Source organism: Lagenorhynchus albirostris, chromosome 13, assembly GCF_949774975.1.
Source record: "Lagenorhynchus albirostris chromosome 13, mLagAlb1.1, whole genome shotgun sequence".
NCBI classification, from domain to species: domain Eukaryota; kingdom Metazoa; phylum Chordata; class Mammalia; order Artiodactyla; family Delphinidae; genus Lagenorhynchus; species Lagenorhynchus albirostris.
In genome coordinates this window covers 19449525-19474186 of record NC_083107.1, presented here as the reverse complement: position 1 = coordinate 19474186, position 24662 = coordinate 19449525, and the positions used below count along the sequence as shown (strand labels likewise).

At 41.3% G+C, this 24662-nt stretch overlaps 1 protein-coding gene across 1 annotated transcript in view; it reads left to right on the top strand.

The window, feature by feature from the left end:
* The window catches only part of CTNNA2 (catenin alpha 2), a 1202879-nt gene that overhangs the window by 807474 nt on the left and 370743 nt on the right, over positions 1–24662 (top strand). The gene's annotated exons all lie outside the window — the stretch shown is intronic.

Below are 24662 nucleotides of genomic sequence, written 5' to 3'. Positions count from 1 at the left end.
CATTTTTCACAGAACTAGAACAAAAATTTCACAATTTGTATGGAAACACAAAAGACCCTGAATAGGGCTTCCCTGGTGGCGCGGTAGTTGGGAGTCTGCCTGCTGACGCAGGGGACGCAGGTTCGTGCTCCGGTCCGGGAGGATCCCACATGCCATGGAGTGGCTGGGACCATGGGCCGTGGCCGCTGGGCCTGTGCGTCTGGAGCCTGTGCTCTGCAATGGGAAAGGCCATGGCGGTGAGAGCCCCGCGTACTGCAAAAAAATAAAAGACCCTGAATAGCCAAAGCAATCTTGAGAACGAAAAACAGAGCTGGAGGAATCAGGCTCCCTGACATCAGACTATACTACAAAGCTACAGTAATCAAGACAGTGTGGTACTGGCACAAAAACAGAAATATAGATCAATGGAACAGGATAGAAAGCCCAGAGATATACCCACACACATATGGCCACCTTATCTTTGATAAAGGAGGCAGGAATGTACGGTGGAGAAATGACAGCCTCTTCAATTAGTGCTGCTGGGAAAACTGGACAGGATCTTGTAAAAGTATGAGATTAGAACACTCCCTAACACCATACACAAAAATAAGCTCAAAATGGATTAAACACATAAATGTAAGGCCAGAAACTATGAAACTCTTAGAGAAAAACAAAACCAGAACACTCTATGACATAAATCACAGCAAGATCCTTTTTGACCCACCTCCTAGAGAAATGGAAGTAAAAACAAAAATAAACAAATGGGACCTAATGAAACTTCAAAGCTTTTGCACAGCAAAGGAAACCATAGACAAGACCAAAAGACAACCCTCAAAATGGGCGAAAATATTTGCAAATGAAGCAACTGACAAAGGATAAATCTCCAAAATTTAGAAGCAGCTCATGCAGCTCAATAACAAAAAAAACAAACAACCCAATCCAAAAAAGGGCAGAAGACCTAAATAGACATTTCTCCAAAGAAGATATACAGGTTGCCAACAAACACATGAAAGAATGCTCAACATCATTAATCATTAGAGAAATGCAAAACTACAATGAGATATCATCTCACACCAGTCAGAATGGCCATCATCAAAAAATCTAGAAACAATAAATGCTGGAGAGGGTGTGGAGAAAAGGGAACACTCTTGCACTGCTGGTGGGAATATGAATTGTTACAGCCACTATGGAGAACAATATGGAGGTTCCTTAAAAAGTACAAATACAACTACCATATGACCCAGCAATCCCACTACTGGGCATATACCCTGAGAAAACCATAATTCAAAAAGAGTCATGTACCAAAATGTTCATTGCAGCTCTATTTACAATAGCCAGGAGATGGAAACAACCTAAGTGTCTATCATCGGATGAATGGATGTGGCACATATATACAATGGAATATTACTCAGCCATAAATAGAAACGGAATTGAGTTATTTGTAATGAGGTGGATAGACCTAGAGTCTGTCATACAGAGTGAAGTAAGTCAGAAAGAGAAAGACAAATATCGTATGCTAACACATATATATGGAATCTAAGAAAAAAAAAATGTCATGAAGAAACTAGGACTAAGACAGGAATAAAGACATAGACCTACTAGAGAATGGACTTGAGGATATGGGAAGGGTGAAGGGTAAGCTGTGGCAAAGTGAGAGAATGGCATGGACATATATACACTACCAAACATAAAACAGATAGCTAGTGGGAAGCAGCCGCATAGCACAAGGAGATCAGCTCGGTGCTTTGTGACCACCTAGAGGGGTGGGATGGGGAGTGTGGGAGGGAGGGAGATGCAAGAGGGAAGAGATATGGGAACATATGTATATGTATAACTGATTCACTTTGTTATGAAGCAGAAACTAACACGCCATTGTAAAGCAATTATACTCCAATAAAGATGTAAAAAAAAAAAAGGATCATACACCATGTTCAAGTGGGATTTATCCCAGGAATGCAAGGATTCTTCAATATACGCAAATCAATCAATGTGATACACCATAGTAACAAATTGAAGAATAAAAACCATATGATCACAGCAAAGGAAACCATAAAGAAGACCAAAAGACAACCCTCAGGAGAAAATATTTGCAAATGAAGCAACTGACAAAGTATTAATCTCCAAAATTTATAAGCAACTCATGCAGCTCAATATCAAAAAAACAAACAACCCAATCCAAAAATGGGCCGAAGACCTGATAGACATTACTCCAAAGAGGAGCTACAGATTGCCAACAAACACATGAAAGGATGCTCAACATCATTAATCATTAGGGAAATGCAAATCAAAACTACAATGAGGTATCACCTCACACCAGTCAGAATGGCCATCACCAAAAAATCTACAAACAGTAAATGCTGGAGAGGGTGTTGAGAAAAGGGAACCCTACTGCACTGTTGGTGGGAATGTCAATTGATACAGCCACTATGGAGAACAATATGGAGGTTCCTTAAAAAGTACAAATAGAACTACCATATGACCCAGCAATCCCACTACTGGGCATATACCCTGAGAAAACCATAATTCAAAAAGAGTCATGTACCTCAATGTTCATTGCAGCGCTCTTTGCAATAGCCAGGATAGGGAAGCAAGCTAAGTATCCATCAACAGATGAATGGATGGAGAAGATGTGGCACACATATACAATGGAATAGTACTGCAATTTTCTTGAGTAATATATTTTTCAACCCAGATAATTACAGCCTTCAACAACTCGATATAGCCTACGAGGTAAACAGGTTTTCAGAGGGGAGCTTCCTTAAGAAAATATAATTTACAGAAAATCAAACAAAGTATGGAGGGAATATTGACATGACAACAGTTGCTTCTGCTTACCAAAGGACTTAATAATTAAATGCAAGCTACCCTGGTATATTTAGATGATTGTTTATGAGAATTGGAGGGAATGGGTAAGTGGAGGGAAAAGAAATGCGCTTGCAAACTATTGCCAAGGAAATTTATATTTGAAAGTATAAAATCCCCTCCCCCAACAAATACAAGCTCATAATTACATGCAAGTTCTCAACCCTGTCTTTCATGTAATGTGAGGTGCCCCTCTAGTAGACATGGACTATTTTGTTGTCAGTAGAATGACATAGGTTTCAATATGATGAGAAATCATTCATCTAGGAAAATTAGTTTATATCTAACAGCAAGAAAGGGAGCCTCTCTATTCCCCCTTTATCCATGTAAGATTGAGAATATCTTTGTAGAGTATGCAGTGGTGACAGTAGTGATGGGATGTGTGTATGTTTACACTGAGACTAGGAAATGTCCTCAGTTTTTAAGATCCAATTATATAAAGTAGTGATGAGAAGAAGGGTCTTCTGTTCACAGATAAGACAATGAGCAAGTTTCTTTATCCTCAAAATGTCACTTTTCTTTTTCATAAAATGGAGATATGAGAAATAACCACTTCAGAGGGTTGTCTTGAGTGGTAAATAACACAGGGGTATAGAGTAAACACTAAATAAATATCTTTGAGAAAATACCATCTAAGGATTAGTTTAAAATGGAATGGTTTAAAGCCTTGGAGGGTCTCATCTGGCAAATGTTTGGTATCAGACTGATCTAGAAGAGAATTGTTTTGTGAATGCTCTCTGCCTTGTAAATGGAAGGCTACCCCTTTTAGATTGGATTCCACTGTAATATGAATCACAGAGGACCACTGGGGAAAAGACATTTTGAAATAGCATTGGTTACGTCTTATCAGCAAGTAACATGTTGATGTATAATTACTTATCATTACCGCAATACATCATTTCAGAAAGTATTTCCCAACTGCTTCTTTTCCCCTTATAAATGTATTATTCATATCTATATAAATAACGGTTCACTGAATTCATTTAAAGAAATCCATTGATTCTAGTAAGTTATTAGACACATGTAACTGTCACTCAGGCAATAATCTTGAAATGCCCCACTCAGGATTTCTGGAAACTAACTCCAGGGATGAAGGATGAACAAAAATACCATTCCATCTGTTAGCCAAACTGACTGCACCAAATAATTTGGAACTTAATTACAGAGTTGGTTACATTTTCAAAATGTGATTTACAAAGGCTGGAAGTTTTATTTAAATCTCTTCATGCTTATTTCCTTTAAGGACATCAGTGGTGGTTACAAATTGCAGTTTTAGAACCATTGGCTGTTAAGGACCCAAGGGTTGGGATCCAGGGTTAGGATTAGGGTAAAGCAGGAAATGGGAAAAACTGTGGGCTCCCTCTGCTCTCCACCTTTTCTCTGCCCTTTCTTCCGTCGTGAACTAGCTGTGAACAACTCCACGTTTTCACTTGCAAATAGACTGTCACATAGAATCTCAGACACCCAGTTAAATTTGAATTCAGGTGAACAAAAGGTGTTTCTTAGTATAAGTATGTCCCATGCAATATTTGAGACATACTTACACTAAAAATAATTTATTGTTTATCTGAAACTCAAATTTAACTGGATGTTCTGTGTTTATATTTACTCAATCTGGCAACTCAACCTACAAGACAACTGTTCTGTCAAGATATTTGTTTGAAAAATAGTATCATAGTTACTCTTTCTAAAGACATAGTTATTTTAATTGAGAAATCTTAAGACCAAACTCTTCAAGATCTCCAAAAATGAACCTCTTTTGGTGGTACTTTGGGTACATTTGAAAGATGGTTAGAGAGATGTTTCAGTTGGGAAAGCCTTTCTGTAGTACTTAAGTTTAGAACATAGAGGTGGCATTGATTCCTTGCACTCACAAGCCTGGTGGAGGGAAAGAGGAAGGAAGGAAGGAAATAAGATTAACCCCAGTAACTGTTGTGTTTTATTGTATTTTCTATTTTTAATTTAATTTTTATTTTATATTACAGTTGATTTACAATGTTGTGTTAGTTTCAGGTGTACAGTAAAGTGAATTAGTTATACATATACACATATCCATTCTTTTTCAGATTCTTTTCCCATATAGGCTATTACAGAATACTGAGTAGAGTTCCCTGTGCTATGCAGTAGGTCCTTGTTGATTATTTATTTTATATATGGTAGTGTGTATATGTTAATCCCAATCTCCTAATTTATCCTTCCCCTCACCTTTCCCCTTTGTTAACCATAAGTTTGTTTTCTATGTCTGAGTCTGTTTCTGTTTTAAAATAAGTTCATTTGTGTAATTTCTTTTAGACTCCACATATAAGTCATAGCATATGATATTTGTCTTTGTCTGACTTATGTCACTTAGTAAGATAATCTCTAGGTCCATCCCATGTTGCTGCAAATGGCATTATTTCATTCTTTTTTATGACTAAGTAATATTCTTTATTTTCTATTTTTAATCATAAATATTAACAGTGTGGGTGGAGAGGGAAGAAAGTTAACTTGCCAACTGACCCTTTCAGTTTCTCAAGTCAAAATCCATAGAATCGTTCTTGACTCCTCTATTTCTTTCATATTCCAGATCCAATCCAACAGTAAATGTTGTCAACTCTATCTTCAAAATATAGCCAGAAACTGTCCACTTCCTACAACCTCCACTGCTAACAATTTGGTCCAGGATGCCATAATTTCTTACTTGAATTATTGCAGTAGCCTCCTTCCCTGGTTTCTCTCAGCTTCGACCATTGCTCTTTTCAGTTTACTCTGCACACAGCATCCTGATTCCTCTTGTTGAAACCTAAGTCTGAGATGTCACTTCAAACCCTTCAGTGGTTTCCATCTCACCCAGGTAAAGTCCTAACAGTGGCCTGTAGGACAGCCCAGAACTCCTTCATTGTACCTCTGAGCTTAACTCCTACAATGCCTCCCATCACCCTTTTCCTGCCACACTGGTCTTCCACTGTATCAGACACATCACTGCCAAGGAGACTTTACAGTTCTGTCCTCTCTGCTTGCAGCAAGTATCTGCATGGTTTGCTCCCTTGGCTCCTTCAAGGTTTCATTCAAATTTTCATTCACAGTAATTGCAACCCTCCCCACTCCCTTTCTTATTTTGTTCTTTTCTTCATGGCATGCATCATTGCTTATACTCTATCTTCTCCTTGCTTATCTTGTGATTGCATGTCTTTGCCCTAGAACGTAAGCTCCGTGAAGCTTCTAAATTTTATGTTGTTGCTCTTGTTTATTTTTGTCATTGCTGTATCCCAGTGCATAGTGCCTGCCATATGCAAAGTGCTCCCTAAATATTTGTTGATGAATGAATGAACCATTAACAGTTTTTAACAAATTTGCTATATGGATTAAACACCTAACTGCAAATAGCAGAATCGTGGGAGAATGAGATATAGGACTGGTATGTTGTGATGGCAGGGTCATATTCTGCAGAAGATCCAGGGCATCATGGCAGGACATGGAAAAGACCAAGACAATAAGGGAGCAGGTAGATAGGCAGGTCAATATGAGGACTTTGAATACCTAAGGAAGTAATAGGGACACTTTACAATTTCACCAAGTAATGTCCTTTTGCAATATTGGATTCCAGAAGTATTCATTTGTCTCATAACTGTGCATCAATAGTCTCCACTGTGGGCCTCCTTTGTCATCACCAAGGATCCGGGAAGACAATAAGATCATTAAAAGTCTGATTTTCTCTGGGATATGGGGATCATTTCCACATTGTCCCATGGCCACCAGTCCCCTGAGGGTCTTTCTCCCACACTACTTCTCCCTCTTGTCTTCTCCTCTGTGCTCCTCTAATCTCAATTCCCTTACAACATTGCTTTATCTTACAACATTGCTTCCTCTTACAACATTGCTTCCAGGAAGATTCTCTTAAAGAACAAATCAGGCCATATCACGGGCCAGCTTTTAGACTGCCATTTTCTCCCCGTTGGGGATGAGGTCCAGCTCACCCTGCCTCCCCATCCTTGTTTCTCTTCAGTCCTTCCTCTAGCTAGCCACCCTGAGCCTTTGATCAGTATGCATGTCCCTTTACCACTCTCTAGAATGGCCTTCTTTGCCTCAAGAACTTCTCAGCTCTCAAAACTCAACTTTCAAGCAGGTTGGCTTAGTGAATTTTTAAGATTTCTCCTGAAATCATTTATTAGTTTTTCCTCTAGGATCTCATAGCTCCTTACACAGACCTCTGGCACAGCACTTACCATATTAGAATGCTTTGCTGGTATATCTCCCCCAGCAGACTGGGGGGCACACCTTTGTGTCTCTCCCACCAAGTATAGCATATAGAAGTGTATGGTAAGTGCATATTAAATGAGTTACTTTGGAAACTTCAGAGAAACCTAGTCTTGCTCCTGAGCATATTGTTCTCTATAGCTGCTAGCTTTGCTTTTCTTGGTCCTTCATAAGAACCTCCCCCAAATCAAACCCCATGACCTCTTGTTCATGTACAGATGTGTTGGTTGAACCCTGCCCCAGAGCTGGAAGGGGCAAAGGGTTTTTCCAATGGTAGCTCTTTTGTTAATGTTACATACCACAAGGAAAGATAATCATCGACCTCTGCTTCCTCTCAGGATGGGCCACATTGGTCAAATCGTGTCATTATGTGTTGTCAGGCTTTGAGAGAATGCATCCTTCATTTAAATTTTTTGCATGATTAAAGTCATTCAATTACCATTCAATTTAATTAAATGGCTTTTATGATTTAATTTTAGTGAGGGGAAAAATGATCCATCATTAAAATGATGACTGAATGATTTTTTTTTTATTATTGCTGTAGATAACAGGAAAGAGCCTTTGAGATAAGTTTTGTAATAAAAAATCCTTCTGGTAGTCAGGATAGTCAGTAAAATGTGTTATCGGTAATGAAAAAGGAGTTGTTGATATTGTTAATTAATAAGTGATGAATTAGCGTGGAACCTGACACCTCATTTACCCCAGTAACACTACCCCGGGAAATTATGGAGAATATTAGGCTGTCACTCTTTACAAAATTTTTCCTTGAAAGAGAGAGCAAGAGCAAGAGCTAGAGTGAGAGAGACAGAGAGAGAGACAGAGAGAGAGAGAGAGAGGAGAGGGAGAGAAAGAGAGAGGGAGGGAGGGAGAGAGGGAGAGAGGAAGGGAGAGAGAGAGAATAGGGATGTGTAAGCATTTAAAGTAAAAATTCTAAATTGTACTGTAGCACTCAAGCAAAACTAATTGGTTAAAGAAAATACATGGTCTTCATCTACATTAAGGCATGTTGTAGAAATATCAGAATTTATTTAATAGCATATATTTTTCCCTCTTTTAAAAAATTAAGAATGGATACTTTAAGTTGTATGTCATAATATTTTCTTCGTTGTGAATTTCATTAGGAGATTTTTTTCTGCAACATCCTTCAGGATGCTGAATACTAACTTGGTAATAGAGGAAAAAAATTTAGGCAATTAATGTTGGGATTCTTTTTTAAGGAAAACTATTCTAAGTGTGTACATTTTTAGTATAGCTTATTGGAATTTTTGTTTTTCTAATCCAGGAAAAAGATAATCTTATAACTGAGAAATGCTTGGTCATTTGGCTCTCGGTTCTGACACTAATTCTCTGACACAGAGTATTCTGCAATTCCATTCAATTCTGACATTACCTGGGATTAACGCAGACCCCAAGTTGAGGGCAAACTCCTTCACAAGACCATCTACACTCAGACACCAGCTGCAAGTCTCAGGGCCACCTGCACTTCTGACCAAGTGGCCAAAACATTGTGTGTTCCCACAACTTCCGCAGGTGCAATAATTTCCTAGAAGAACTCACAGTATTCACTGAATGTGCTACACTTAAGATTACAGTTTTATTATGAAGGATATACCTCACGAACAGCCAAATGGAGGAAACGCATAGGACAAGGCCTGGGAAGGGTGGGGACGCAGAGCTTTCATGTCTCTCCTTGTGGGATCGGGGCACATCACTCCCCCAGCACACTGATGTGTTCACCAGCCAGGAAGCTCTTGGTGTCCAGAGTTTTTATTGGGATTTTATTACATAGACGTGATTGATTAAGTCATTGGCCATGGGATTGAATTCAATCTCCAGTCCCACTTCTCTCCCTGGAGGTCAAGCTGGTGCAAAGTTCCAACCCTCTAATCATGTGATTGGTCTTTCTCATCACCAGCTCCCATCCTGAAACTATGTGGGAGCCCCACCAGGAGTTGCCTCATTAACAGAATAAAGACACTCCTATTACTAAGGAAAGTCCAAGGGTTTGTGAGGCCCTTAGCCAGAAACCAGGGACAAAGACTAGATATGTTTTTTATTACACCACAGACTTATTTTATAAAAATGTCTCAGATTTGGCTTTTTGAATGGTTACTAAATCAGTTGCAGTAAGGTTTTCTAGGTATCTCCTATGTGCTTATCACCAGCCTTGGGAGGAGATGGGGTCATGGAAGTATAAGGCATGGTGCCTACCTAAGGTCTATTTCAGGAGACCAGCTCAACAAGTGAAACACCCTAATGCTAAGAACTACCCATGCTGAGCACTTTGCATCTGTGTTCACATTGTATATCCTCACAGCAGCCTCATAAAGTAGTCCAGAAAGGTAAGTAAAAACACACCATTAGATTCAAATGCAGGTCTGTCCAATTCCAAGACTATAATTTTCCATCAATCCACATTATAATGTATACTGGAATTGAGTCATATTGAGAGGTAAAGGGCACTGGTGTTGTTAGTACAAGTTCAGAGAAAGGTAGCTCAGTGGGGGTGGGGAGAGTAGGGAGACTCTGCGGAAAATGTTGAACTTCAACAAGGCCTTGAAGAGTTTGTAGAAAATGGATCCCAAGAGGGGAAAGCAGGGTGCCTTCCTGATGAGAAGAACAAAGTGAGTACATGTGAGGCAGAAATAAGTTTGAGATATTCATGGATGGACTAAATTTCTTTCCTTGAATAACTCTGCTTATAGGGAACTCATCTTCCCTTGAATGTACCAGTTCCATATTGCATCCCTCCTTTAGTACAAGATTCTTTCTTGCCACCAGCTGAACCTGACATCTTGTCCTCAGAGCTCTCAGTTCTGCCCTCCATAGGACAGTCCCCAGAAGAGTGAAAGTTTCTCTCCTGGCCCTGAGAGTCTGCTTTCCACAGGGTAAACCAACCCAATCCTTACCCACAGTCTTCAGACCGCATGGTTCTGAGATCCTCTGTCACTGAAACTGTTGGAGTTTGGTGGTGGTTAAGAGAGTCTGTTGTGACATCAGAGAGATTGGGATTTGAAGTGCTCCCTGCCATTCACTAGATATGGAAGTGAATTAATCTCTTGGAACCTCAGTTTCTTCCTCTGTAAAGCGGGGATATTGATAACTTCTTCAGAGATGGTGAAAATTATACAAAATAAGACAGTGCCCCCAATGTAGTAAGTATTCAATTTACATGATCTGTTACTAGGGTACTGTATCTGTTAGCATTGGCTGTAAAAAAACAAAGAAACAAAAATCCTTAAATGTAATAGCTTGAAATTGAAAAGAAAGAAGTTTATTTCATGATTTTGTGTGCTGGCAGCTTGGGCCGGGCTCAGCTTCAGAGTTCTGGCGCTCTTGGGTGGGCTCCCTCAGGTGTAGGCCATCTGCTGTTTTTTTTTTTGTTGTTGTTGTTTATTGAAGTATAGTTGATTTACAATGTTGTGTTAATTACTGCTGTACAGCAAAGTAATTCAGTTATATATATGTATATATATATATACATACATTCTTTTTTTAAACATTTTTTTCCATTATCATAGGATGTTGAATATAGTTCTCTGTGCTATACAGTAGGACCTTGTTGTTTATTCATTGCCATCTGCTGTTGATTGAAGGTCTCACTCATGTGTCTGGTGGTTGGTTGGCTGCAGGCTGAGGTTCCGGCCAGATGTTCTTGTCATCCATCAGGCCAACCTGGTCTAGTTCACATGATGAGGGCCTCAGGGTTCCCAGAAGCAGCAAAAGGACATGTCCTATTGTGCAAGTGCTTTTTAAATGTCTCCACTTGTCATGTTTGCTGCTGTCCCATTGGCCCAAGGGAGTCCAGAGTTGGTGTGGAAAAGGAATACCAAAGTCATGGATGAAGAAAGAATTATGGCTAATCGTATTATCTACCCCAGACTAAACTCCTCCTAAAAAAGCATTTTAAAGGCAGTAGTGAAGGATAGATGACTCTGTCAGAGACTGAATTTGTGTTATCTCTTGGCACATTAGTGACTTTGTACTTTACTGTGTGTATATGTGTGTGTGGATGGCTGTGTGTGGGTGGGTGCTTGTGTGCATAAGAGAGAGAGACAAAGATGAAGAGAAGAAGGAGATGGAAAACTTACAGCCAACTGAAATGTCCAACTTGGAAAAAAGATCACTGAATCAAGCAGCCTTGGTAGCCTCATGCCCCACCTGGGCAAGAGGAACAGAGGAAGGCCTTCCAGCTCGGGCCTGCCCACCTCCACTACCCTCTATGTGCTGGTGATGTAATGCAGATCAAGGGTACCAGACTTATTCCAGAGAGTTAGATTTATCTCACTTGTCTCTTCATGCTGTAAATATGTGTTGAGTACTATCTCCAGGATAAGTACTGGTTTGAATGCAGCTGACGTTGAATGCTGGCACTGCTACTTTTTCTCCCTGTGATCATAGACACTCCCAGAAGTTCATAGCTTATATGAGCTTCAGCTTTCTTATCAATTTAAGGAAGGCACTAGATTTAGTGATTTTAAAGATATCTTCCAGCTGTAATACTATATAGTTTTACAATGCTATACGATTTCTTTTCTCCCTTTTTTTTGTTTTTTAAATTTATTTATTATATTTGGCTGCGTTGGGTCTTCATTGCTGCGCGCGGGCTTTCTCTAGTTGCGGTGAGTGGGGGCTACTCTTTGTTGCGGTGTGCGGGCTTCTCATTGCGGTGGCTTCTCTTGTTGTGGAGCATGGACTCCAGGCATGCGGGCTTCAATAGTTGCAGCACGCGGGCTCAGTAGTTGTGGCTTGAGGGCTCTAGAGCGCAGGCTCAGTAGTTGTGGCGCACAGGCCCAGCTTCTCCACGGCATGTGGGATCTTCCCGGACCAGGGCTCGAACCCGTGTCCCCTGCATTGGCAGGCGGATTCTTAACCACTGTGCCACCAGGGAAGCCCCTCTCCCTTTTAATATTTACACATCTTTTGTCTTGACTCTTTAGCTCCCAGCTTGTTGCTTTGATGACATCCACCAATGGGTAGAATGGAATACTGACCAAAATAAATTGGATCAATAGAGTCAGTTTTTGTGGAAGGAGGCTTTTCATGGTCCCTTACATCTTGTCACATAAAAGCCTTGTACTTATCCTTGCCCAAGCAAGATACAGTGTTCTATGCACTGAGATTTCTGTGTCATGACCTGGTCTCCTGGGAGATTTGCTTCGTAAAATAGGAAGTTGTCCCAACTTAAGGTAGGGATAAGCTTCCCTTTCTACTTATACCTGTTTTATAATGGAGACATTTGTTAGATTTGGAATAGGAAGAATGGCATTAGCTATGGGATACTGGGCATTTGCTTACCCTCTCTGAATCTCAGTTTTCTCATCAGTTGAACAGTTCCAACCTAAGTATTGATGTTATAAGGAGTAAATGACATAAGATTCTATAAATGCCAAGGTCAGGACCTATCTCTTTGTCTGACTTCAAACAATATTTGTTTTCCTCTCCTCCCTTCACCTCTTTGCAGAGCTGATCAAATGGGATCAGGTTTGCTGGCTGCAGCACTTGTAACTCTATAGTACAACACAGATAATGGATTATGATTACTGGCACCAGTCCATCCTCCAGGAGCCGGGAAGTACCAGAAGGTTTTCAGTGCACAGAGGTACCCAGCTATGTTAGAGGCAGCTCTGGGGATGGACCCAGGTCTTTGCCTCCAGTCTAGAGCTTTGCCCACTGATACTTTCTGCTCACTTGTCTACTCACTGCCCTGAGGAGGTCAACATATAAGTGGGCCCATACATGTCACCTTAAGTTCTGGAGCATTAAGTAATGCAATAGGGCATATACCCTCGATTTGAGCCCTATAGGGATGCGTACATTTAGATAAAATATTGCAGTGCAATCCACTTAGCATACCAGTGGAGTACCTAGCCTTGGCCCTTCTATACTCTTGTGCTGACCTTCCCCCTCTCTTATTTTTCACCTCTTGAAACAGAGAGCAAAGTTTCACTGGCAAAGGACTCTCAGGTATTTCTGAAAGGCATTTGGTGAACACACAGTGTTGTTTATTTCCTTTGGTGAGTTGATTTCCCTCCTTTGAAAGGTTTCTTTTTGAAATGCTGCACAGAAACACCATCATTTCTCTTTGCCTTCTCAAGAGAGCCATAAAATGCGATTGGCTATTAGCTGAAATGCAACCTCTTGGCTCCACTGATCCAAGGGGATTTGGGATCCCCAGGGTGACCAGAGATAATTATACACAAGATATATTCAGAAATGTCCCTGAGTGCTCACTCAGGATCTGCATTGTTAAGACAGTGCATTGTCAAGACCCAGGCCATAGTTACAAGCTCATCAGAAATTCAAAGACTAAGTCCATCCAGCATGTTACATGCAAGACTGTTAAGTGATTCACTTCTGGAGGTGAAGTCATTGGAGCTCATAAAAAGGGCAGCTTATGAATCTGTGGAAATCAAGCCTATGTGGTCTTCCAAATCAGGCTTTGGGGATATGAAGGATGAGAGATGGGAATGAGAATCTTATAAGTGGTTTTAATCTGAAATATACAAGTTAACTTTAAGCAGGAGGACTTGAGAGTAAGGGATCTAATCACAGGTGTATGTCATTAAGTTGTTTTAAGAAGTTATTTTCTAAAAAGTGTACACTGGCGTCTATAGGCACAAAGAATCAAAGGGCAAGTAATGAGATAAATTTGTCACGTGAGACCTATGCCCAAAAGGAGTAACCTCACAAATGCAACCCCAGAGATGGAACTTCCAAGTGTTTGAGTTGTTTTCAATGAGTATAGTTTGATAGGCTAGGGATGTACCCTCTTTATGGCATTACTTCAATGGGAAGATGTCTAATGAGTCACCACAGATGATGACAGATTGTATAAGCCTTCCCTTTAGCCCCACTGCAGCTGGGGCAGTGGGGAAGTGTGTCCTTGTGCCCTCCTAGAGCCAGAGGGATAGCTAAGTCATGCAGCAAGAAGGTTATTTCTCCAGCCACTGCATATGCTGAGCACTTAATGAGAAGAAAGGATAGAAGGGAGGGGAGAGGAAGGTGAGGGGAAGAAAAGGAAAGAAAGGAGTAAGAAAGAAAGAGAAAGGGAGGAGAGGCAGAGGAGGAGGGAAAGGAAATGGGAGCTGGCCATTAATAATCACTAAGTGATGAATTCTAGGCTACATGCCAGGTATTTGCACTTGCATTATCTCAATTTCCCTGACCATGGCACAATTAGTGTGAGTGGAATAATCTTATTCATGGCCACACAAGTGGAAGGGATTCTGCCTTTCTGCTTCAACAGCAGTTACAGCAAGGGGCATTGCAAATTCACTACCCAAGTTCTTATTGGATGAGTTGAATATCTTAATAAAGAGTTCTATTTGTTAGAAGGAGAGCATGGAGAGTTAACAACTGAATGAAAATAGCAAGGTATCTTCTTGGGGAGTTAAGGAGGCCTAATTCTAGATGGTACAATACTGCCAGGTCTCCTCTACTCCTAAGGTAAAAGTGGTCCCAACTTCAACAGTTTATTCAGTCCTAAGGTGGGCAGTCAAGGAATGAGGTTAACAATTGCAAGGGTGTTAGCAATAGTTTTCAGCTCCAAGCCCTATCCAGAGTAGTTTCTCCAGCTTCTCCTCTCCCACGATCGAGCCTGAACAGCACAGAAGTGGTGGCTGTTTCTCTCTACACTGTTGTGAAACCATCTGTTCCATCATCTCTGATCTTCAATCACCTTCTTCTCATCATCTCTGGGAATCCCTCAAAATACTCACAGAGGCAAAGGAGGATTCAGCCCTGCCCTCCCTGAAAGATATTGTTTTCTCTGGCTCCTTAAGAGATTAGCCTTATGGTTTTAGCTTTTCAAACTTCCTGGTCTATACCCCATTCCATCTAGAATTTTGCTGTACCAGTTAAGATGCTTATGGCTGCAAGTCATAGAAGCACTCACTTTCCAATGACTTGAAAAATGGTTGTTTATTATCTCACACAGCAATACGTCTAGAGGTGTATTCCCCAGGCTAGGCTCTGGGGCACAGTAGTGTCATCAGAGACCCAGTCTCCATCCATTCTTCAGCCCTGTTACCTCGCTTAGTCCTTGTGCTTGCTCATTGCAGGATTTAGAATGGCTCTCCATGAGCCAAAAAAGAGGGCCATTTTCTTCTACATATCACTTTTTTTCTAGGGATAAAATATTACTAAGTTCCCCAGCAGACATCTGTCCTGCTGGTTAGCCACAACCTGGCTTCAAGGAAGCTGACCAAAGCAGCCTATGACTTTTTTGGCCTTTATCATGGTGACAGACTCTGCCATCATGGACAAAGAAGATGGGGAATGGCTGTTGAATAGATTGCCAGCAGCATCTACCACGCTGGTATCTCTCTTCTTACAATTTTCATTCTCAGACTGGGTCTAGGGACACCGAGGAGGGCATCCAGTGTCATACTCAGAAGTATCCATTCTTCATGACCGTCAACCAGTGCCTCAAGGTCAAGCCCAGGTGTCTCAACTCTCTTACCTCACAGTGATTTTTAGTTTCGTCCAGGGAATTCATGGAGAGACTGATGGTCACTTTTGCTTTTGGTCTTTGTACAAGAGTCATAGTCTAGGGACCCAGTCATCAGTTCTGATATGTTCCTTTATTTTGCCCCAGTGGGCCCACTGGGTACTCATACAAATAGATAAAACTCAGGCAACCCAGGCAGGATTCCCAATGGGAATGCAAGTTAGGGTCTTCTCAGGGAAGTTTATGAGACACTCAAAGTCTGATGTGGAATTAAATGGTCTCCTGACTGATGAGACTCCAAACATGACTTTGTTGAATACCATGACTATCAAGAACGCCAGTAATATTTCAGCCACTCTGTTTGCATGGTGTTATACAGGCATGTCTTGTGTGATAAAAGTCAGTGTAATGGATATAAAATTTACTTTACAACAAGAGTGAAAATATTTCACTTGGCTTTTTGTTTTCTTGTAAAATTGCATCTAATCTACTTGAAGCTTTCTCTCTTACCAGGGAAGTTAACTGTCAATTACTATAAGGATTCTTGTACCATACCAACCTCTCTTGATTATGTGATGGCACTGGAGGCCTTATATTGGTCCAGACTCTCAGGAATGGTGCTCTGATCTTCAGGTCACATGATCTCCACTTCCCTGATCATTGTCCGTGTCCACATGGTTCCTCAAAGGCAGTCAGATCTGCTGTTTCATACCATGCTTGGTCACTGGAGTCTTTTCTGAGGATGGTGCTTGTGACTCAGTCTCCTTAGGAGCCCCCTCATAGCCGCTCCCCTGTAAGATCCTGCCACCTCCTCAGATCCCTGCTGGTTGCAACCATGTCACCCTTCCAATCTCAGAAGACATTCTCTAAAACCTCTCTCTGCCCTGGATGTTACAGTGACCTTTTCAAATACTTCCTTTCGATTAATAATCTCTGAGATGCTTCTGCAGAACCTCCCTTCAGGAAGCCTTAGGAAACACTCCCCGGGACTCTATTCTACTTCTAACAGTGAGCACAGGGGAAGGATATCAGAGTGGTTAGTTCTTTTCTCCCTAACTCATCCTGTTAGAAAGAGGATACATTTCCTTATTGAAATGGAACAAAATTAGATTCTAGATTGTTCTGCTGATTAAGTATCTGCTTATAACAAATCCAGTCATGAATTGCAGGTAGGCACCTTGCCAGTGCATTTGGCCCATACCTCCCTTTCATTTGCCTGCCTCCATGCCATTGCACATAGTGTATTGTTCTCTTGAGAGACCCTTTCCTTCCATTCTGCCTGTCAAATCCCCACCCACCTACCTAGACCCAGAACTCTTCTACCTCCCACCCATTTCCTGAATTGGGACACTCCTCTCTTTTTGCTGTGTCCTCAGAACACTTTGATACACCTGTGTTGTAGTATATATCCTTTTCCATCTTTGGTTGTCCTCATATGTGTGGGCATTGTACCTGTCCTGTTGGACTGTAAACCATTTGAGAGCAGAGCCATGTCTTGTTCTCTTTGCTTCCATGGTGCCTAGAAAGAAACTAAATGGAATTAAATGCAAATGAGTTGTCTCCTGACCATGAATAGTGTATAATGGGACTCAAAACATATATGCATGGTACATGGTAGTAAGTAAATTAATAATGGAGACAATGAAAAGGAGATATCCTGGAGCAGTCCAGACTGGGAAACATGGCTTCTAAGGTCAGTGAATGTTCTAACACCTTCTGGTGGCGAGAAGGAGAACCATAGTGAGCTGAAGACATCGGGAAAGGTTTCTTAGATATCTTTAGAACCCGAACTGGATGTTTCATCATCATGAAAATTTGAATGACTAGAAAGAAAAGGAGGACATAGAGAAGTCATGGGCATAGGGAGGAAGAGAGAAATGGCTTCAGCATCTGTGGGTTGGATTGGACACATCAGGAATAACCCCTGTTGGTGGCTTATGTTTTCATCAAACCTCACAGCTTATTATGTTATGTGATTCTGTCTAGTGATATTCATAGACTGAATTCCACTCTGTTGCCAATAGCATTGGAAAGAAGATTCACTGTGTACAAAGTCAAAACTGCTTCAGTGGTAATAGATACATCTGGTACCAAAAGTAATGAAAATAATATGAAGAAGATACTGGTGATACTAATCATACTTATTAAGCACTCTCTATGTGCCCAGCATGTGCAAAATGTTTTACGTACATTAACACTACTCCTCCCCAAACAATCAAGGTAGAAATTTTAAACCATCCCTATACTAATAGAGGCTGAGTTGCTTGCCCCTTATCACTCACTGTGTGTATGGTGGAGCTGGGACTCAAATCTAGGTGTATTTTATTCCAAAGCCCAATCATTTTTCATCCTCTAGAGACCTAAAGGCTGAGGACTAAAAGCAAACGCAACAAGGAGAACACAAATTTTATCTCATGATATGTGCTTAAACTCACACCTCTGATAGGGTACAAATGTAATCTGTATTAACCAGGTCAAAGTTCAGTGCAATGTAAAGGCATCTCGTTTGCTTAGTGCTTCATCCCGTTTGAGAATACAGCTATGTGGACTTATGCAATTATTTTCTTAATGACTTAATTACTTTCTCACGATTTGATCTTAAAACTCAAACCATCTCCCCCACCAAGCCTGTTTATTTTGGAAACCTAAGAGCTCATTTTCAGGCTTTCACCCCCAGCTGCTGCCCAGGGTCCTCAGTGATAGTTTCCTGAGTGAGGGGTATTTACCTCAAGGTGAGACAAACTGTTGAAACCCCGTGGCCTCCTTAGCACAGGGATTGAAAACCTCTTCACAATCACCACAAATTTATATTTGCTGTTGGAAAATTGCTTTGGGAAATGATGTGGACCAGGAAAGTAAATTTTCTGTCAAGATAAACTTTAGTAGTGAGCAAAGCAAAATTCGGAAAAGAGAAAAGATCCCTAGGTGTTCTATCTCATTTTTATTAACATTCTTTAATATTTACCACAGTCATACTCTGTGAGCCAAACTGTCAGTGGAAGCATTGAACTACAGAGAAGATTCAGGAATTTCTCTAGAGAGGATACCTTCAGTCTCATTTTACAAACAGAAGGTGTGGATAACAGATGTGCTTCAAAGAGCTCGCAGTTTTTAAAAGAATTAAGGTGAAAAATAAAATCCCTAAAACCCCACCACACAGATACCAAGAATCTACTGCTTCTGGACCGGCCCAGACTTTTCAGTGTGTTTCCAGAAACTGCTGTTTTGCAGTCTGCACAGACGGTGGAGTGCTTGGACTAGCAAGGGAGGGTAGGCAGCTTGGCAGGACACCAGCTCAGAGCACGATTCTTCTTTTCTTTTACCCGAAGAGCTGAGCCTGGTAAAAAATCAAAACACAAACAGACCCTTTCCCTCTTCCCCATCTGCTTTCACCCCAGTTCTTTGGGGTTGGTATCCCCGGGTAAACCAGTGGAACCCAGCAGGCTGCAGGCTGCCGAATCTGTTGCTGGATTTTGCTGCAGTTCAAGGCTGTTTGGCTGTGGTACCCAGGAATGCTGAGTCTCACCGGCCGACAGATACAGGACCACAGCCAGAGCCTGTGCATGAACACTCAGAACAGCAGCACATGCACTTTTGAGTTTGATGGCAGTGATATGATGCAATACATGATTATAATTGAACCAGGGTGGACTTCCGTTCCCCCTTCTTCCTGAGATCTCAATTTAAATTCTTAGGAGATCTAGCAGGTCTGGAGAGAGGTGCGTGCAGAGAAGGAGGACTGGGGACTGGATCTGTTAACAGAACTGGAAAGAATCATTATATTGGGAGAAAAATAAAGGCAGTCACTTGTGGCAAGTCTTGAATCGCCTGTGTGAAGGGAGCTTGGTAACCTCCTTAACTAAGTATTCCAGCTGACTTTGCCTAATAGAGATGGTGCTCTCTTTCTTCCCACTTACGGTAGCTGCTAAACCCCAACTTTTCCCTCCATGGAGATAGTTTTTATATTACTAATATTTAATGCTCTCTTTAAATTAACCTCTTACAGCTACTTCTTAGAATCCATTTCTAGAAACCAATTGTTCCTAATGCCTTTCAATGCTCCTCTAGTCTGTTTGTATAAATACAACGTGTGACTATACATTGGTGACACGGGCTGGGAACTACTATTACTTGAGAACTTACTGTCAGCTAGCACTGTGGTTGACTCAGTATATGTGATCCCTGATCATCTTCCCAAGAACCTGCAAGGCAGCCATCGGTGTGTCCATTTTAGAGATGTGAAGGCCACAGTTCTTAAAGCTCAAATGATGACCTGCCCAAAGGCCATTAGACTCAAGTGGGTCAGACTCTGCTCCACGTTGAGGGGCAAAGTCAAGTGAAAGGAGTGCTTCCCTTAAGAAGCAAACAGTCTAGTTGTTGCTTCCCTGCTACATATGCTCTCAAGAGAGAGAGGATTCATGAGGGACTTAATTCAGAGCAGTGACTAATAGCAGGAATTCCACTCCCTGTGGAGGGGAGTTTGAAGCATGTGGCCCTCTAAAGTCACACTGTGGGTGGCCACCCATATGTCACCACCCTCCTCCGTCCACTGCTGTAAGTCTTTGCATGATACTACGTAGCTTCTAAAGTTGTCACTTACATTCTCTCCTTTGATCCTTACCAGATCCTTGTGAGACAGGCTGAGCAGAGATTAGTTTCTGAATTTTATACATAAGGGAATTGAAGTCTGCAGAGGAGGTGATATATCTGTCAGTAAGTGACAGAGCCAGGACCAGGGCTCAGTCTATTAATTCCATCCCAACAGTTTTTTTCTAACACATCATGAAACTTCCAAGTAAAAACAGCTCTGGGAGATGCTGAGTGTAGGACGGACTGATAAGATCAAATTCCACAAATGAAACTTTGGCTGTTCAAATAACCTCTGAATTCCAGGTTTCAATATCGAAGAACCCAGACCTCCTTTGACCTTCGCAAAATCTCAGTTGGTGACCTGCCATGATGCTTTAATTTTTTGTGATTTTTGTCTCTTCCCCATGTTAATCACTATCTATCTCAGCATTTCTCAAACTTCTTTTTTCATTATCTCCCTCCAAGAGATTTTTTTGGACCTTTTTTTTCCCAATTGTCCCCTCACTTTGAAATTTTAATACCACAGATATATTGTGTATCTGTTTATATACTGTCTACCCTATGTATATGTGTACTTTATACATAAAACTAGTAAGATTTTGTTCATCCCCTTAAGAGCCAATTTTTACTCCTTGGGTTCAGTATTACCCCTGTTGAGAATGCATTCCATAGCTCAAAACTATGAATTCAGTAAAAAAAAAATTTTTTTAAAAGAAGGAGGAGGAAAGAAGAAAGAAAGGAAGGAAGGAAGGGAAGAGAGAAAACAAACAACAAACAATAAAACAAGTTAGCAAAGACACAAAACACTAAACTGAAAGTGGTCCTCAATTTCCCAATAGTTACAGCTTTTCCTGGTAGTATAGAGGCCTGTGTTGGGGTTTCATTGTGGCCAAAGTCTTTCCAAAATGCCCATCCAAAGCCAGTGCGGAGCATTCTTTAGTCATTCTGTGAGCAAATCACAAGGAACAGGCTGGGGCTTGGAACAGAATTACCTTTCAGGAACTAATTCCCTCGGAGCAAAATAGAACATTTCCTCTGACCAAACATAATCTCTGTTTGTGGCGTTGGGCAGGTCTCGGAGGAGTGGAAGCTTCCCTTGGGGCACGTCTAATGAATTCATAACTTTACCTATTGATAAGCAACAGCAGTGGAGAATATATTGGAAATCACCCCTGCTTTCCTCCACACCCTGCCTACCAGATCAGAGAACTAAAAAAACTGCCCCAAATTACTACTACAGATGAGAAAGGAAAAGCCAGGCAGGTGGCACTGACTTGCCCAAAGGCCAGCAGCCAAGTGACAAAGCTGGAACTTGGACTCTGCCTCATAACACATGAGCTCCTCTCCCAGAAGAGCGTCCACCTCAGACGTGTTCTCCTTTTGTTACACTTGCTTGAGCAGCATCAAACTGCGGCTGTTAGTACACAGAGAAAAAAAACATCTTTAAATAAACACCAGCAAGTCTGTTACAGCTGAAGATGTATACTTAGTGTCTCGGGGGCCAGTGTGATTTAATATTGCCGATATTAAATAAAAGTTTGGGAGCTGGGTAACAATCGCAAGCTGTGTAGTCTCTTTCCACCTTCAGGAATTGACTACAGAGAGCAAACAGCTCCGATGTGAAAGTGAGTTTTGCTGTATTGCCAAAGACCCACACAGATGATGCTTCCTTGAGCTGGCCGCCAGGCTTTGGTATGTGTGAAGGTAGAAGGCGGGGCCACAGCTGCATGGGTACATAGATGTCAGACACACACACGCATATTCCAGTGATGGGCTTCATTCACCAGGACTGTCTGATCTCAGTGGCAAATCCAATTCAATTAAGAACCAGAAAAATGTCAAACGTGGGTATCAAGGCTAAGGCCTGAGCCACTTGCAAAGCTATAAAGGAAGAAACGTGTCTCTCTACCCTCAGACTTCACACTCTACCTCCTTAACTTCTCCTTCCAGACCCAGTGCTTTCAGGATCTCAGATTTTTGGGTAGTACCCTATCACAGAAGAAAATGGGGGTAACATGGCTTTGCAGCCCTCTTGGACTCAGCACCCCTGCCGGCTGTGTGACCTTGTTTTATTTATCTTTCATTATCTTTTATTAAAGCAAACCAAAGCCCCACTTATCTAGTACCTACCATGTACCAGGCACCCACTTTACAAAGAATATCTCATTTACTTCTCAATAATAACTTATTTAATTCTCCTAATAACCCTATCTCCATTTTATAGTTGAAGGAATTGAGTATCAGAAAGGTTAAGTAACTTGCCAAAGTCACTCAGCCAGAAGTAAACCCAAGCACTGTGTCTCCAGAATCAATGTTTGACCCCCCCCACCACTAAGGTAAGTGACCTTGGGCAAGTCATTGAACCTCTCTAAACCTTAGTTTACCTGTCTGTAAAGTGAGAATATTAATACTCCTCTGGACAAGGAAGGATAAAGGTTTGTTGCAGGGTTTAAATGAGAAAATGTTAAGGATTTAGCAGGTTGCCAGGCACCTTGTAAATACACTGTGTAATAAACATGTCCATTGCAGGGCGGGGGTGGTGGTGTTTGCCTTTCGCAAATGGATCAGGTTGAAGTGGAGGCCTCTCCTCCACACACCCATGATGAGTCTGGTGGACCTAGACTCTTACCACAGTCTTCTTGCTAATGCCTCACCTTCAAGTTAAATTGGTCTATTGCTCACTCAACAAACATTTCCTTAATCCCTGAACAAGCAATGTTGTGTCACTTTGATTGAATGAGTTGACCAATTCAATGAGAGCTAAAAAACCTGAGTGATGTGTTACCTTTAGTTGCAGTTCAGTGATAACATGATTCCTTCTCTTCTTCCTTACGGTATGTTTGTTCTTTTCTCTTTGCACCTTTATGATTTTTGAAATAGTGTACAAAAAAGGATAAATAAGAGAAATTGAGATAAAAATGACCTGGACAGAAAGCAAAAGAGTGAGGCTGAATTCCAAGAAGGACCATTACTTTTAGAATAAAACCCATGCACACACACACAGACACAGTTGCAGGGAAATATAGATTTCACAGCAAATGCAATCACTATGGAGCAGACAGTGAGACAAAATCACAGAGTGTGTGGTTGTCCTGCAGCTGAGGGACAAATGACAAGATTGCCTTGGCCAGCCAAAGACAGATTGTTGCATTATTCCATTAATTGTGTGTAGCTTGGCTTTTCCAGACCTTTCTGTGGCAGACTAATCCAGCTCTCACTTGCCACTGACTGAGCCATCTCACTTTTATCCAAGTCTGCCTAGAATATCTCTGAGATAGAGGTCCCTGCCACACATAGTTTGCAATATTGAGAACTCTTAATTGAAGATAAACACACTGATGGTGAACATCTAGTAATACGTGATTTCTAAAGAGGACATTGGTTTAAGAAGATAAAATATGCTGGAAGATTGTCTTTATCCTGGCTTTATTTTAAGTCCCATAAACTGTTGGCAGATCTGAGCTTACATATGAGCAATTGCCTGTGTTGTTTCATTTGAGAGGAACAAGGAAGGATCTCCTCTCCAAATATACATCACCCAGGTGTTTCAGTACCTGCAATTCTAGCATTAGAACAATTTCCTTAGGTTATTCCCCCAAAAGATCTATTTTAAACTGAAAGAATTTCTGGGCAAAATAGGTATCAAGATCCATCCATCCATTTTCTACTAGCATTTAGTTTTCACATCCTTTAAAGAGTTGCTGGTAAAGAAGTTGATGGCAGTAGGCTGAATGGAAAGGGAACATTTTGATGTTCGCTATTTGGGAAGCGTTGGCATCTATTTGGAAGTCTCTGAGGCATCATGGAGGCTCCTGTGGAAATGAGAAGAGTATCAGGCTTGGGAGGGGGCTTGAGGGGGGCACCAAATGGGCAGTAGTGAGACTGTGATGCCAAATTTTGTCATTGCCAGACTCTGGCTGGTGAGGGAGAAGGTATAGAAGCATGAGTGCAATGTGTGCTCCAGGACTCCTGCTGGAAGACTTACTGAGGTTTGTACTTTGAGCAAGGCCAGCCATGTCTCATCGCAACCAATCAGAGAAGGGAAGGGAAATGACGGAGGAGGACACAGAATTTAGAAGACGCAGTTCCAGGTGCTAGGCCTTGACCTTCGGCAAGCTACTTAACCTCTTCTGATCTGAGTCTTCTTGTCTAAAAGATGGGACAAGTTTGTGTCTGCCTTTTGTGATTGTTGGGAGAATTAAAGTAAATAAAATAATTGTAAAGAATACTTAGTAAACTATAGAACACTCAGAAACAAATGACAAGCCCATGTATGCTTGTACATCTTTCTCACAAAATCAGCCCCACCTGGGGGAATCAGTGCGGCTGGGGCCTCCTCACTTAACGCTGACCCCCATCCACCAGCCCACCATGCTTCCTTAAAGAGCTGCAGTCTGACTTGTGGATCTTACAGATTGCTGAGCTACAAATGTGGCAATACTTGTGACCCTCTAGCTCAGTGTTTCCCAAATTTGACTGAACTTTACAATCACCTGGGAAGTTTTAAAACATAACCTCACCAAAGCCACACTGCAGATCAATT